This window comes from Cervus canadensis, chromosome 11, assembly GCF_019320065.1.
Source record: "Cervus canadensis isolate Bull #8, Minnesota chromosome 11, ASM1932006v1, whole genome shotgun sequence".
Classification (NCBI taxonomy): Eukaryota; Metazoa; Chordata; class Mammalia; order Artiodactyla; family Cervidae; genus Cervus; species Cervus canadensis.
The window spans coordinates 56,886,587-56,900,485 of record NC_057396.1 but is presented as its reverse complement, the minus strand read 5'-3'; the positions used below and the strand labels follow the sequence as shown (position 1 = coordinate 56,900,485).

Genomic DNA, 13,899 nt, shown 5'->3' with positions numbered 1-13,899 from the left:
CTCGTTCTAACTCGCTGTTGTCCTGGCTCTCAGACTGTCGTTTCTCTCCTCTTTCTCAGCGAGTACCCCCAGCACCCCCCTCCAAGCTTCCTCCGCCTTCCCCAAAACTCCCCCCACATAACCTACCCACTGCAGCTCCTTGTCCTTTCCCGGTTGACGACTGCAGTACCATGACGGGGGATGAGGGGTGGGGGGCTACGGTGGGGGTACTATTGGGATTAGAGCGGGTGGAGGTCGATGAGAAGGGTGACAAGAACTGATTCCTCCCTTCTCCCTAGACTTCCTTTGGAATGTTCTCATTCCAAAACTAAGAGAACTAAAATCTATGCTGAGTACAAAGTTTTTGTTTATATATATATATATATACATATATATATATATATATATATATATATTTTTTTTTTTTTTTTTCCGAAAGAGATGTTCAACTTAATTGTTTCTTTTAGATTTTACTTTAGTGGGTAGCCATGTCCTTTTCAAGGGGATCTTCCCAACCGAGGGATTGAACCCAGGTCTCCCGTACTGCAGGTGAATTCTTTACCATCTGAGACACCAAGGTAGCCCAAGAATATTTTAGTAGGTAGCCTAGTCTTTCTCCAGGGGATCTTCCCAACCCTGGAATCAAACTGGGATCTCCTACTTTGCTGGCAGATTCTTTACCAGCGAGCTACCAGGGAAGCCCAAAGTTTTTCAGTTTTAATACTATTTTTTTGGAAGAGATGTTCAACTTATTTCTTTTAGATTTTAGAAACCGACGTGAAAAATGAAAACTTTTCAAAGTCCTTTCACACTCTTTGCAAGTCTTCCTATTCGCAGGGCAGCAATGACATCGTTCAAACTCACAGAAAAAGCAAAATAAAACGCTCACTTTGAGGTAGTTATTGGGTACTCCAATGGGCACTTTCCTCTCCCTGTCGTTCGTCCTATTGTTCCCTTTTACTGTCAAATCTCTGTGCTGCTTACCTTAGATTTGTTGCAGAGAAGCCAATTCTGATTCCATGTTCATACTGTTTCTTTGACTTGTTTTCGCTGCTTCTGTTATAATCGTACAGAATGATGGCCAGCCTTAAAGAATCCTGCCCCTCTGCCTGACCGTTAAACTAGAGTGCCTTTGTTCAGAACCCTGTCCACCTGTAGCTGGCAGGAAGGAAGAAATTAACCAAACCTCTGCCTGAGGTTTGCCATTCTGGGAGATGTTTGCAATATTAATGGCTTTTTTAACTTTGCCTCCTCACCTTCCCCCATGTCTGATCTATAAAAGAACCTGGCATCCAGACCCTGTAAGATGGTTATTTTGAAGTGCTAGCCTGCCATCTTCTCCATCAGCTGGCTCCCCAATTATAGTCTCTTCCTTGCCTCAACCTCTCATCTCTTGGATTGGTGCCTGTTTGTGGCGAGCAGAGCGAGCTTGGACTCGATAACCTATTGACTATTCTTTCTTGCATTTTACCTGGAGGTCAAAACTGTGTCTTTATTCTCCACAGCGTGATATAAATTTCACTTTGAAATGTTAAGGTAGTTTTGTTGATGTTACTCCTTAGATTTATTTTCCTTTTTTTTTTTTTATCTTCTACCAAGTATCCATTTGAGAAGCAGTCGAGACAAACCCTAAGCACATTGAAAAAGATATTTTGATATGGTCAGTTATTTATTGATGGTTCCCTGGTAGCTCAGCTGGTAAAGAATGGATCTGCAATACAGGAGACCAGGGTTTGATCCCTGGGTGAGGAAGATCCCCTGGAGAAGGAAATGGCTACCCACTCCAGTGTTCTTGCCTGGAGAATTCTATTGACAGAGGAGACTGGCAGGCTACAGTCCATGGGGCCACAAAGAGTTGCACACGATTGAGCGACTTTCACCAAACTATAACTGAATAACTGAATGATACAGAAAAGTTTAAAAATCTAAAAGGAAAAGTATAGTTTAGGTTCTTCATAGGATTTTGTCATGTTTAAAGGCAGACACAGCCACCTTTATATGAATACTAGGTGAGAAGATCTAATTTTCATGCTTAGTTCCAACATTCTGTGTGGCCCTAAGTATACCTAAAATGACAGAACTGTGTTATTCTGAAGACCTTCTTATACAGTACTATCAGAATTGCACCACTTTGAATTTCTCTGGCCCTCAAACTTCCTTTTACCACCGCATAGACGTTCTTTGTATAGATAATTATACTCAAGCCCTTCAGTTTTTTATAGAAAGAGCACTTTATTTTGATATATGATTGCATTAATGTATTGTGTTATCTCTTTTACTGCTTTTTTGAACAAAATTCTAATCACGTATCTCAACTTTCGTGTATTTATTTAATATAGAAAGAGGTACACTTTTTTTGTCCCCACCAAATCCCATGTGTTCTGTCATTTCATAATAACATATTTTAGTTTACATCTGTAAAGCATACTTTAGTTTGCAACTTTTTATCTCATCTCCATTAAGTCATTAGTCCTCCAAAATTACCAGTAATTAATTGATATTATCCAAATCTAGTGCTTGTTTACATTTCCCTAATTGTCTCAGAATTGTCTTTTTATGGTTGGTTTGCTTGAGTCAGAAACCAGAATCTACACATTGCATTTGGTTATTCTTTCTTAAATATCTTTTAAGCTATAGCAGTCCCAATACTTCACTACTACCTTTTTTCCCCCTTTTTTTGCTATTAGTTTATTGAAAAAACAGATCAGTTGTCTTAAAATCTGAAATTATCTGTTTATTTATACCAGAATCCACTTTTTATTTTTTATTTTTTTTTTCACTTTTTATTTTTATTTATTTATTTTTATTAGTTGAAAGCTAATTACTTTACAATATTGTAGTGGTTTTTGCCATACATTGACATGAATCAGCCATGGATTTACATGTGTTCCCCCATCCTGATCCCCCCTCCCACCTCCCTCCCCATCCCATCCCTCTGGGTCTTCCCAGTGCACCAGCCCTGAGCACTTGTCTCATGCATCCAACCTGGGCTGGTGATCTGTTTCACCCTTGATAGTATACATGTTTTGATGCTGTTCTCTCGAAACATCCCACCCTCGCCTTCTCCCACAGAGTCCCAAAGTCTGTTCTGTACATCTGTGTCTCTTTTTCTGTTTTGCATATAGGGTTATCGTTACCATCTTTCTAAATTCCATATATATGCATTAGTATACTGTATTGGTCTTTATCTTTCTGGCTTACTTCACTCTGTATAATGGGCTCCAGTTTCATCCATCTCATTAGAACTGATCAAATGAATTCTTTTTAATAGCTGAGTAATATTCATGGTGTATATGTACCCATAGCTTCCTTATCCATTTGTCTGCGATGGCGTCTCGGTTGCTTCCATGTCCTGGCAATTATAAACAGTGCTGCGATGAACATTGGGGTGCACGTGTCTCTTTCAGATCTGGTTTCCTCGGTGTGTATGCCCAGGAAGTGGGTTGCTGGGTCATATGGCAGTTCTATTTCCAGTTTTTTAAGAAATCTCCACATTGTTCTCCATAGTGGCTGTACTAGTTTGCATTCCCACCAACAGTGTAAGAGGGTTCCCTTTTCTCCACACCCTCTCCAGCATTTATTGCTTGTAGACTTTTGGATAGCAGCCATCCTGACTGGCGTGTAATGGTACCTCATTGTGGTTTTGATTTGCATTTCTCTGATAATGAGTGATGTTGAGCATCTTTTCATGTGTTTGTTAGCCATCTGTATGTCTTCTTTGGAGAAATGTCTGTTTAGTTCTTTGGCCCATTTTTTGATTGGGTCATTTACTTTTCTGGAATTGAGCTGCAGGAGTTGCTTGTATATTTTTGAGATTAATCCTTTGTCTGTTGCTTCATTTGCTATTTTTTTCTCCCAATCTGAAGGCTGTCTTTTCACCTTGCTTATAGTTTCCTTTGTTGTGCAAAAGCTTTTAAGTTTCATTAGGTCCCATTTGTTTATTTTTGCTTTTATTTCCAATATTCTGGGAGGTGGGTCATAGAGGATCCTGCTATGATTTATGTCGGAGAGTGTTTTGCTTATGTTCTCCTCTAGGGGTTTTATAGTTTCTGGTCTTGCATTTAGATCTTTAATCCATTTTGAGCAGAATCCACTTTTTAAAACACTTTTTACAGGAATCCTTGCTCATTAGTCTTCCTTCTTTTTTTTTCTTTTTTAGAGCACTACTGTTCAATGGAAATACAATGTAAGCCATAAATGCAAACCACACACGTGATCTTAAATTTCCTAGTAGCCATATTAGAAAAATAAAAAGAAACAGGTGAAATGGATTTTAATAATATATTTATTTACCAGTGTATCCAGAGTATGCTCGTTTCAAAATGTAAACAATACAAAAATTATTAATGAGATATTTTACATTCTTTCTTTCTTTTTTTTTTTTTTACATTCTTTCTTTCATACTAAGTCTTCAAAGGCTGGTGTGCATTTTACCTATACAACTCATCTCAATTTGGACTGTCCACTTTTCAAGTGCTCCATAGCCCTATCTTACTAGTGACTACTTTATCAGTCACAGGTCTAGGGTATAAAGTCCAGCATTCCTCCCCAATATGATCCTAGTTTTCCAGCTTCATCACCTATTACCTTCATACATGAAGCAATTAAACAATTGAATATTTTCTTGGTATTTCATAATTTTATTCAGATGGATCTCCTTGCTTATAACACCATACCTCTTTTCTTCCTCCTATCAGTTTTACTCCTTCTTTAAGACCTATCTCTTCCATCAAGTCTGTTATGATGGCCCAATCCTTAGAGATTACCTTCTCCTCTCAGTTTTCATAGCAGTACAGGGTGTACTCCTCTTTTGTACTTATCCTGTCCTACAGAGTATTGTTATACGCTTTAGATGTGTGTTCTAATTTCCTAATTGGATTAAACTCTCTGAGGGTAAGAACACCTCTCAGAGAAACTAAGCACCAGCTTTTATGCCACATTCTCTGGGGTTCTAAAGATGTAATAGGTTTGTTTCTCACTGTTTTTAGAAGGTGATATATTTATTTTATGTAAAACCAATATAGTATAAATATAAACTATGTTAGCACAATGGTTAAGAGCATGAACTCTGGGATCAGACTCATAGGTTTGAATCCAGATTCTGCCTCTTACTGGTTATGTGAAAACTTGAAGTTAATCTCTGCACCTTAGTTTCTTCCTCTGTAAAACAGATAATAATAGTATTGCCTTCAGAGGAATTTGTTGTGAGGATTAAATGAGGTAATGGTGTCTGAAAGTAGTAAGTACTTAGTAAAGAGTAGATATTGTGGTTATTATTAATAATGAACTATTTGTTACTCGGTTTTGATACATCAGAATATTAGGAATTCATAACAGTATCTTAGGAATTTTTAAACAAAGCAAATGAAAGCCACAGACTATTGAATTGGAAAAATAAAACCAAACCCAAATGTTTGTTGAACTGTAGTTTGCCAGATACATTAAGTGCACAGGCAGAAACCTCTTTAATTCCTGAATCGTCAACATCTAGCATAAGTGAAATAGGCATACATCAAATATTTAATTTCAAGATGATTCATCAAGTGCTATATCTCGAGTTAGATGTAGATGCAGAGATATAGATACAGATGCAGATACAGATACAGCAATCATATTCTTATTCAATTTATTGCTTCAGCCCTTTGCCCATGCGTAAACTTACTCATGTCCACCATACATTAACAAATTCTGAATCATGAGATCATATTTGTGAATTATGCTTCTTACTTGTGGATATTTGCAAAACATTTAGCATACTTCTATTAATTATTTCATATCCTAGGATTACATTTACTTGGCTCTTTCTACTGGTTTCATTACCAACTCTTCTTTCATATCCTTGATCTTATTTACCTCTGAAGTTTTAAGATTTTTCCTATCAGTTAACTAAGCTATATTTAAGTATGGCAATATTGTGGCTATATGAAAACTAGATGACCCCCCCCAGGGCAACCTGAAGTCTATTAGCTAGTAATGAATTAAAAACAAAAAACGACACAAGTTCATAGTACATATATAGCCTTCATTCACCTATTCATTTACTCAACAAATACTTATTGTACACTGTTACAAAAAATACAAGACAGAGTTGGCTGTAGCTCTATCAAAATCTTTAAGTTTATCTGGGTAGACAGACAGGCAACTGAAATAACTGTGCAAAGTGCTCTGCCAGAAGAAATAAAGGTTAACTATGATAGTTAATAACTTGTGGTTATGAGAATAGAATAAGGCATATTACTTGAATGATTGAAATCCTTGAATCAAAATGAGGCTAATCCAGGAAGATATATGGAAGTGTTAAGTTTTAAATAACGCTCTGACAGAGAGGAGAGATGAATGGCTAGAATTAGAGAAACTTCCTCATTTTCTTTTTTAGCCAATTATCATAAAGCTTTAGACAGTATTGAGAATCAGTTCTAATGAACATTCCTACCTCACCTTTTAGAAATGATTTTTCATTTTTGCATTTTTTCCTTTCTCTGATTGTCTTCACTTGATCTATTCTCTCTTCTGTCTTTCAACAGTAATCATCAGTGAACATTCACTGGGTTTAAGCAAGTCAGTGCACTAAGCAGGGGAGACCAAGGGGTAAATACTTTTCACTGTCCCTGCACCTGTGGCTGATTTTCCTGTGTGTTTAACTTCGGTTGTGTCAGTGTTTTTTCGAGCTGTTTTCAGATTTCTTAAAGATCTTCAGTTATTTGGAATTTTTGTTCTTGTCTTTCAAGCTTCTTCACATCTGATGTTTTAATTGTTCCATGAACCTATTAAAGACACTGAATATAATCCACCTTATGTTTCTCTTTAGTAATGATAATATATACCAACTTATTATTTCCCCATTCACTTTTTTTTATCCCTTTCTCATGTCTGATGATCACTCTGAAACCTTGTAATGATCTCTTCAAACCATGCAGTGATATGCATTAATATGCTTTAGCATTTTAGTCCTCCATTTTGGTTTCTTAAACCTGAATTTTTTTAAAGTTTATTTTATTTTTTTCATGTAATTGAATCACAGAAGAAAGGTTAATTTGAATGATCAAGGGGTGTTAATTTGTAGGTTAAAATGTGTTAAACAGTTGATATGAAGTCTGTTTAAGTCAATTAGAGTGTATAATGAAGATGTTTCTAGAGTGTTATGGAACCTTTTGAAGTCAACTTGGAATTCACTCCTGTGTGTCAACCATAGCACCTGGCTAAACATCCCATTGCATTTAGCTTCTTAAATTTGTGTATATTCCAATATATATGAGTAGGTCTTAAAGAAATTTGACTTTAAGATTCTTATGTATTGCTATAGAAAATAAATTCGTGATTTAATTCATCATTAGCAAAATGAAAAACATACTATATAACACTGTTATCTTTGTTACTCTATTTTTTTCTAAAATAAAATGCAACTGAACTCAATAACCAAGAAAACATTTCTGCATTTTCTGTTTGTTTTTAAAACTAGATTAGTGTCATTATTGTTGATTTTTTTTTAATACTAAAGTACCTCATATTGAAAGGGACCATGTAAAATTTGATATACTCATTTAAAGGAATGATTTGTTTTCCCCTCCAAAATTATTTGAAATAATATTATGAAACATTTTAGTGTTGGTACTATGTTTTAAATTTTCAAAATAGATAATGTTATTATGCAGACTTTAATGTTTATATACTCACTTTCAATAGTTGAATGTAATTTTGTGTAATGATAGGTATATTTAAGATGAGTGAGGCTTTGCAACTTCAACAGTTCAAATCCACAGAGATACGAAGGTAAAAAACAAATTTTAAAATAGATTCTTCCCTTAGCCTCAGGATTACTGTAGAACTAGTTTTATTACTTGTGTCAGTTTACTAACAATAAACGCATTTAGCATTTCAACTTCTTTCAGCCATTCATTTTAATTATTTAGAGAGTGATGAAAAACAACTCTTACATGCTAAAGGGATTTCTGCAATGATGGATTAGATGCCAAAATAATGAAACCACATAGCTTAAAAAATATACTGAAGAATAGATGTTTTCTGATGAATTTCCACAAAAAAATCATATTTTTAAAATATTTTAAGCAACTCATAGTATTACTTTTTAATCAACTGTAGACATGGCATGAGTATAGTCTTTTGTTGCTCATTAGCAATTTCTTTAATGAGTTTTTTTGTGTGATAGATAGTTAAAGTAACAGACAAATGACAGATTGTTTGCCTTTAATGATTTCCCTGTTTCAAGCCCATTACAAAGCAATTAGAAATCTGACAGCATTTTCACTCTGCATTACTGATCATCTAAAGTGATGAGGAATGAGAGGTGATGAATATTAATTGTATATTTTCATATGATTATCATAAATTATTACCTTGTCTGATGTGCTGCAGGTGAAGCGGGAGCATAAGAGAAAGACAGATATATTAATTTGAAAGACTATATGACTTCTTTTAAATCTTTGTCTGTAGTGTAAATTCTGATCTGCAGTGTTAGTGTCTATGAATATTAAATTAATTCTCTTCAGTTTATAGCTACATTTGTGGTAACTAAAATAACTTTTCAGTACAAGAAAAGAAAAAATTATTTCATAGTACAATAGACATATATGTATTTAAGTTCAGAATTTTAAGAACTGATTTAGAAAATGAAATAGTGAATTTTGTTGATATACAGATATATCATTACAAAAAATATATACTTAGAATTAGATCTTATATTAGTCTGAGCTTAAAGTCAAGTGATCCTGCAAAATAAGTAAGATAAGAAAGAGTAACCAGCTGTAAAAGATGTTTCTGAATCCTCTGGAACAGTTCTTTTAGTCTTAGTCCACTATATATCCTGTTTCCTCAGTTTCTTGCTTCAGGGAGATGAGGCTAAGCCAGTCATCAAGACTCAAGTGTATTGTTACTTGGTTCTCAGCCTTGAGAGGTAGCAAAATTTGGTCCAGAAACTAGATAATAGTGTTTGGTATAGGAAGAATTGATAGGCATAAAGCATTTGACATGTTTAGAAGTGTATTTGGAACAATATACCAAAGTAAGTTATATTTTGATATCTCTAATTATAGGTATTAGCTGATAATCAATATGTACTTAATGAATAGAGCTGAATTACCCTAGTAAAGCCATATCTTGCTTCAGTCTTGTCTTTTGGACCTTTTGCTATGGATTGCTCTGTGGCATATCATCTCTCAGAGAAGCATGCCATCCTGGATCCATTTTTATTTATGAAGATCATAATCCACATGATAATGTGACTATAAGTCAGTGAAAACTGGCTTTTTGCATGCTGCTTAGGAATTATTCTCCTTACTTTATATTCAATTTTATATATATGAAATTAAACCAGCAGATCTTCACAGATGAACTTTTTGTGTTCTGGAAAGTTGAGGAGAGTCATCTGAAACTCATTACATGTTCACTCAGGGAAAAGTCAGATATCAGGATGATAAAAGCAAATTATCAGTAAAAAGCATTGAGACCCTATTGTTTGGTAGCCCAATTTAATATTTTTACTGGCTAAGCTTTTCAACTGTGTTATCATTTGTGTCTGATGCCCTCCCAGATTTTATTCTACAGAGCAGGCCCAACTAGTACATTTTATGGAATCAGAGTGGTAATTCCCATTGCCCTCAACTCCTTTTTGCTGATATTCTTTATCTCCTCTTAGTTCACATGTTAAGTTGATCCTTTGTATAGCCCAGCCAATTCTCCTTCTCTTTCCACTTCTCACATACTGCCAACCAACATACTTACTTACTTGACTTTTGGCCAAAGTCTCCCTTTCTTTCTATAGAAGAATTAGTTTAGAAATTTTACATATTTTTACTGTGACACAGAATAGCAAGATGTATATGAGTTTATAGGAAGCTGGGCTGTCAAACCACAGCATTGCAAGCAAATTAACAGCTGAGGAAACAAATAGCCCTAAACTGTAAATCATAAATAGCTGTATCTTCTGTAGTTACCGTGCTCCTTGCAAACCTGGTTCATTTCCCCATACACTATCTTCTTTACAGTCTCCCTTTCTAACCAAATAACAGCTATTCTTCACACTTTTCAAGTTCCAAGTGTTTTTATTTATATTTAAACACCACTTATGTTGTGATAAATGTTACTTATCATTTAGTCATAGAGGATCCTTTTCAGTCATTTGCAAAGCATCCCCACTTCCCTCTCAAAATGTCTAAAATGGGTTTATACCTTGTATCAGTACAACAGGCTTCCCAGCTGGTGCTGATGGTAACAAACCCGCCTGCCAGTGCAGGAGATGGTAAGAGATGTGGGTTCGATCCCTGGCATTGGAAAGATCCCCTGGAGGAGAGCAGGGCAACCAATCCAATATTTTTGCCTGGAGAATCTCATGGACAGAGGAGCCTGGTGGGCTATAGTCCATAGGGTCACAAAGAGTAGGACGTAACTGAAGCGACTTAGCATGCACGCGTGCACAAAATGACTTAGCACGCAGGCACACCAATACAATGTCACTTAACTGAAGCAACAAGTCATTTAATTCCCTAGGGAAATGAAAGGTCAGCAAGTTGGAAAGAGAACTAAGGAAAAAATTTCTTTTTATTTAATTTCAGAGATTTCAGCGATTTGATGGAGCTAAAACATAAAGAAGGCCAAGGTTCCTGCCTAGTCATTAGAAAAGACCTTGACTCAGTCCTGAAATAGGCCCTCAAGAGAGAGGAGATATGTCAACATCTATTGGCTTAGCTTTAAAGACAATATTTGAATTATTTTCTTCCTAAGCCATTTACCCCTGCACTAGATTAGAGAATAGACTAAAAAGGCTTACAACACTTAAATAGATTACACTATTTACTTATTACTTGATAATGTGACCTGCCAGTCTATCAGAAAATGATATTAAGTTTATCTGGCATATTTGACTTTTCAGACACTGCACTGGTTGTTTTCTAATATCTCATGCCCTTCTAGGTGTTACTAATTGTTTAGTTTATTATTGCATGTTTCCAGGTTAAACTAAGCTGTCTAATTACCAAAATCATTTCCCCTTGTTTTAAAGATAGGTGTGTTCTCTCTTTTCCAATCTAAGGACATGTTCCCATCACTTTAAGGTGGTGAAAGCAGAAATAGTTAAAAGGATTGAGAGGGAAGAGAAATAAAAAGATAATATATCCTTTCTTCCCTTTGCAGTAGTTATATCATTCATCTCACCTATTCTATTCCTATAATATTTTAATTCATTCCTTGAATGAATTAGAGTTTAAATTTACTCTCTCCCCAGGAAACAGATTTCTCTTTAATAAGAGTAAATTTTATCATGCATATGTGTGATGAGGAAGTTACTCTTGCAGACTAGTTCATTATAGTCTATTATTTCTTTATCAAGGTGTCAGCACAGGTGAACCCTTGTGTTAACCTCATATTTGGCACCCTGCCTAGAAGGTGATCTTTTAAATTTTGTAAATTTTCCAAGAGAATGTTCCATAATAGTTGTTATTGAAACAAATTGGAAGTACAAATTTATGTAATCAGATTTGAAGGATTTGTTTCCCACGGGGTTGAGCAGCTTTCCTGTTCTGTTTTGGTTGGTTTACCAAACCTTGCAGTAGATTCCAAACTTCACATGATGGTTTTTAGAACCACTTCTCTCTCTGGCTCTAGAAAATGTATCCTATCACTCTTAAACTGGAAGTATAAAATCCAGAACACAAAATCAATATACTCCTGTGTCTTCTATGGTACCTGTAAACCAGAAATGGTATTTTAATAAAAGGAGAAAACTAAGAAAGAAAAGAACTTCTTAAATCCCAATTTAGCACTCAGGCACAAAGATTTTCAAGTCATTTGTTCAAGTAGTAGCTCATAGGTTAGCATTAACTTTTGAAGTTTCTTTGTGATCAACTGGGCTTTCAGTTTTCCATGGTCAAGTGCTCCATTTAATGCATGTGAATAATAAAGTTATGTAAAATAAAAGGAAATTTCATGCTTGGGAGGTAAAGAAGTTTATGTAGTTTTATCCTTACCTAAAGAACTGTTAAAGTAACATAGAAAGGAAAGGAGTTTTTTTCCTGCCTTCATTTTGGAACATTGACTTACAAACCTTAAGACTTCCCATATAGCATTCAAAAGCATTTTTTGAGCCTGCTGCATTCTATGTGATAATCTTTCATTTCTAAAGAATTAGGTGTTTATCTCTCTAAACAGGGAGCTAAAGCAAAGGTTGAATTCTTTTCCTATAAAATGTGCATATTTATGAAAAAAAGTGTATACATTTGAAAAACTGCATGTATTTTTATGCTCCTATTTACTTGTTACTATGGCAACCACCACACTGCCTAGTATTTATGTTGTCTAAGATTCAGCGTGCCTTTTCAAAAAAATAAATATGCCAGAACCATGTATTGTATTTACTTTGGTGTTTAGAAAAATATTTATTCTAGTGCATATTTTTTAAGAAAAATAGCAATAAATAGTGTAAACTTCAGCCCAGCTTAAATAGTACCTTTTCCTTAGTATGTTTTTGAAATCAAAACAATTACATTTTTCTTTTCCTTGTTATAAAAATCAGAGTGAAGAATATAAATAATGAATTTTCAGAACTTATGAGTCAATCTTGAAAGGTAGTCTCTTGATTTTTTTCTTATTTTTGTAACTATTTTGATTCACACCTAATTTCTGAAAATATAAAACATGAATACAGACAAAAATACTTAATGCTAGCTATATGAATCAGAAAATGTGAATAGTTGGCACTTCTGATCACAGATGGTTCTTTATCTATGAATAAAAGATTTATATTTTGTACTTGAAAGGCACGGTTGCTATTATTTTTCTTGCTTTAATTATTTAAATTGTTTTCTGACATGTGTGATACATAAATATAATTTCTTAATGTTAAACATCAGAATGGAAATTATGAAACATAAAATGAGACATGTTTCATGTCACGTATTACCTGTTAAGAAAAACTGCAATACAACATTTAAGTACAACAGAATAGTGAGCATACTGTCTCTGATCCTTGTAAATAGGATGGATCTGCAGCTTCACAGTTTATGTTGACGGTATCTTTGTGGGAAATGTAATTATCAAATGAATTATAACATGTCCTAGCATTAAGATTATTAATAGTAATTTTAATTGCCTTTTTCAAGATAATTGGATATGTTATCATAAGTATATGGGAAAGGGGGCATTGGGCTAATTAGATATTTTGAACTCAGTTATCTTTAAAATATCTGAAAGTTTAACATATATCCTATATTTCAGGAATTTCTTCTTTTAATTAAATAGTTTCCTAAGTAGAATTAAAATAATTTGTAGTTCATAAAATCTCACTGATTATCCCTTGGTATTTCTCCTTGAGTATTGGTACCATAAAAAATTTAAATAATGGTATTTATTTAATATTTATTTGAGGTAGGGATGACTTATAACATTATGTCAGTTTTAAGTGTATGACATAGTGATTCAAAATTTTTATAGATGATACTTCATTTAGAGTTATTAGAAAATATTGGTTATGGGCCCTGTGCCATACAATATATCCTTGTAGCTTATTTATTTTATACACAGTAGTTTTTTCCCTGTCCCTATCTTATCCCAAATCCCTTCCATCTCCCCATTGGTAACACTAGTTTGTTCTCTGTATCTGTGAGTCTCTTTCTGTTTTGTTATATCCATTCATTTGTTTTATATTTTAGATTTGACATACAAGTGGTAACATACAGTATTTGTCTTTCTTTGCCTGACTTATTTCACTACACATAACACCCTCCAGGTCCATAAAATCTCACTGATTATTCCAATATTCCTCCGTGGGTAATGATCTGATGAAAACTCTATATGATGGTATTTATTAAATTAAATTTTCACTACCAGTTAGAAAATTATTCTTAAATTGGTAAGGCTAAGAAATAATATTTTATTCCAGTAATGAGTGCTGTTAGATTGGCTTTCATATAT

The 13,899-nt window shown here is 34.3% G+C and overlaps 1 protein-coding gene across 1 annotated transcript in view; it reads left to right on the top strand.

Annotated features, from left to right (window-relative positions):
• The window catches only part of DCDC1 (doublecortin domain containing 1), a 449,122-nt gene that overhangs the window by 111 nt on the left and 435,112 nt on the right, over positions 1-13,899 (top strand). The gene's annotated exons all lie outside the window — the stretch shown is intronic.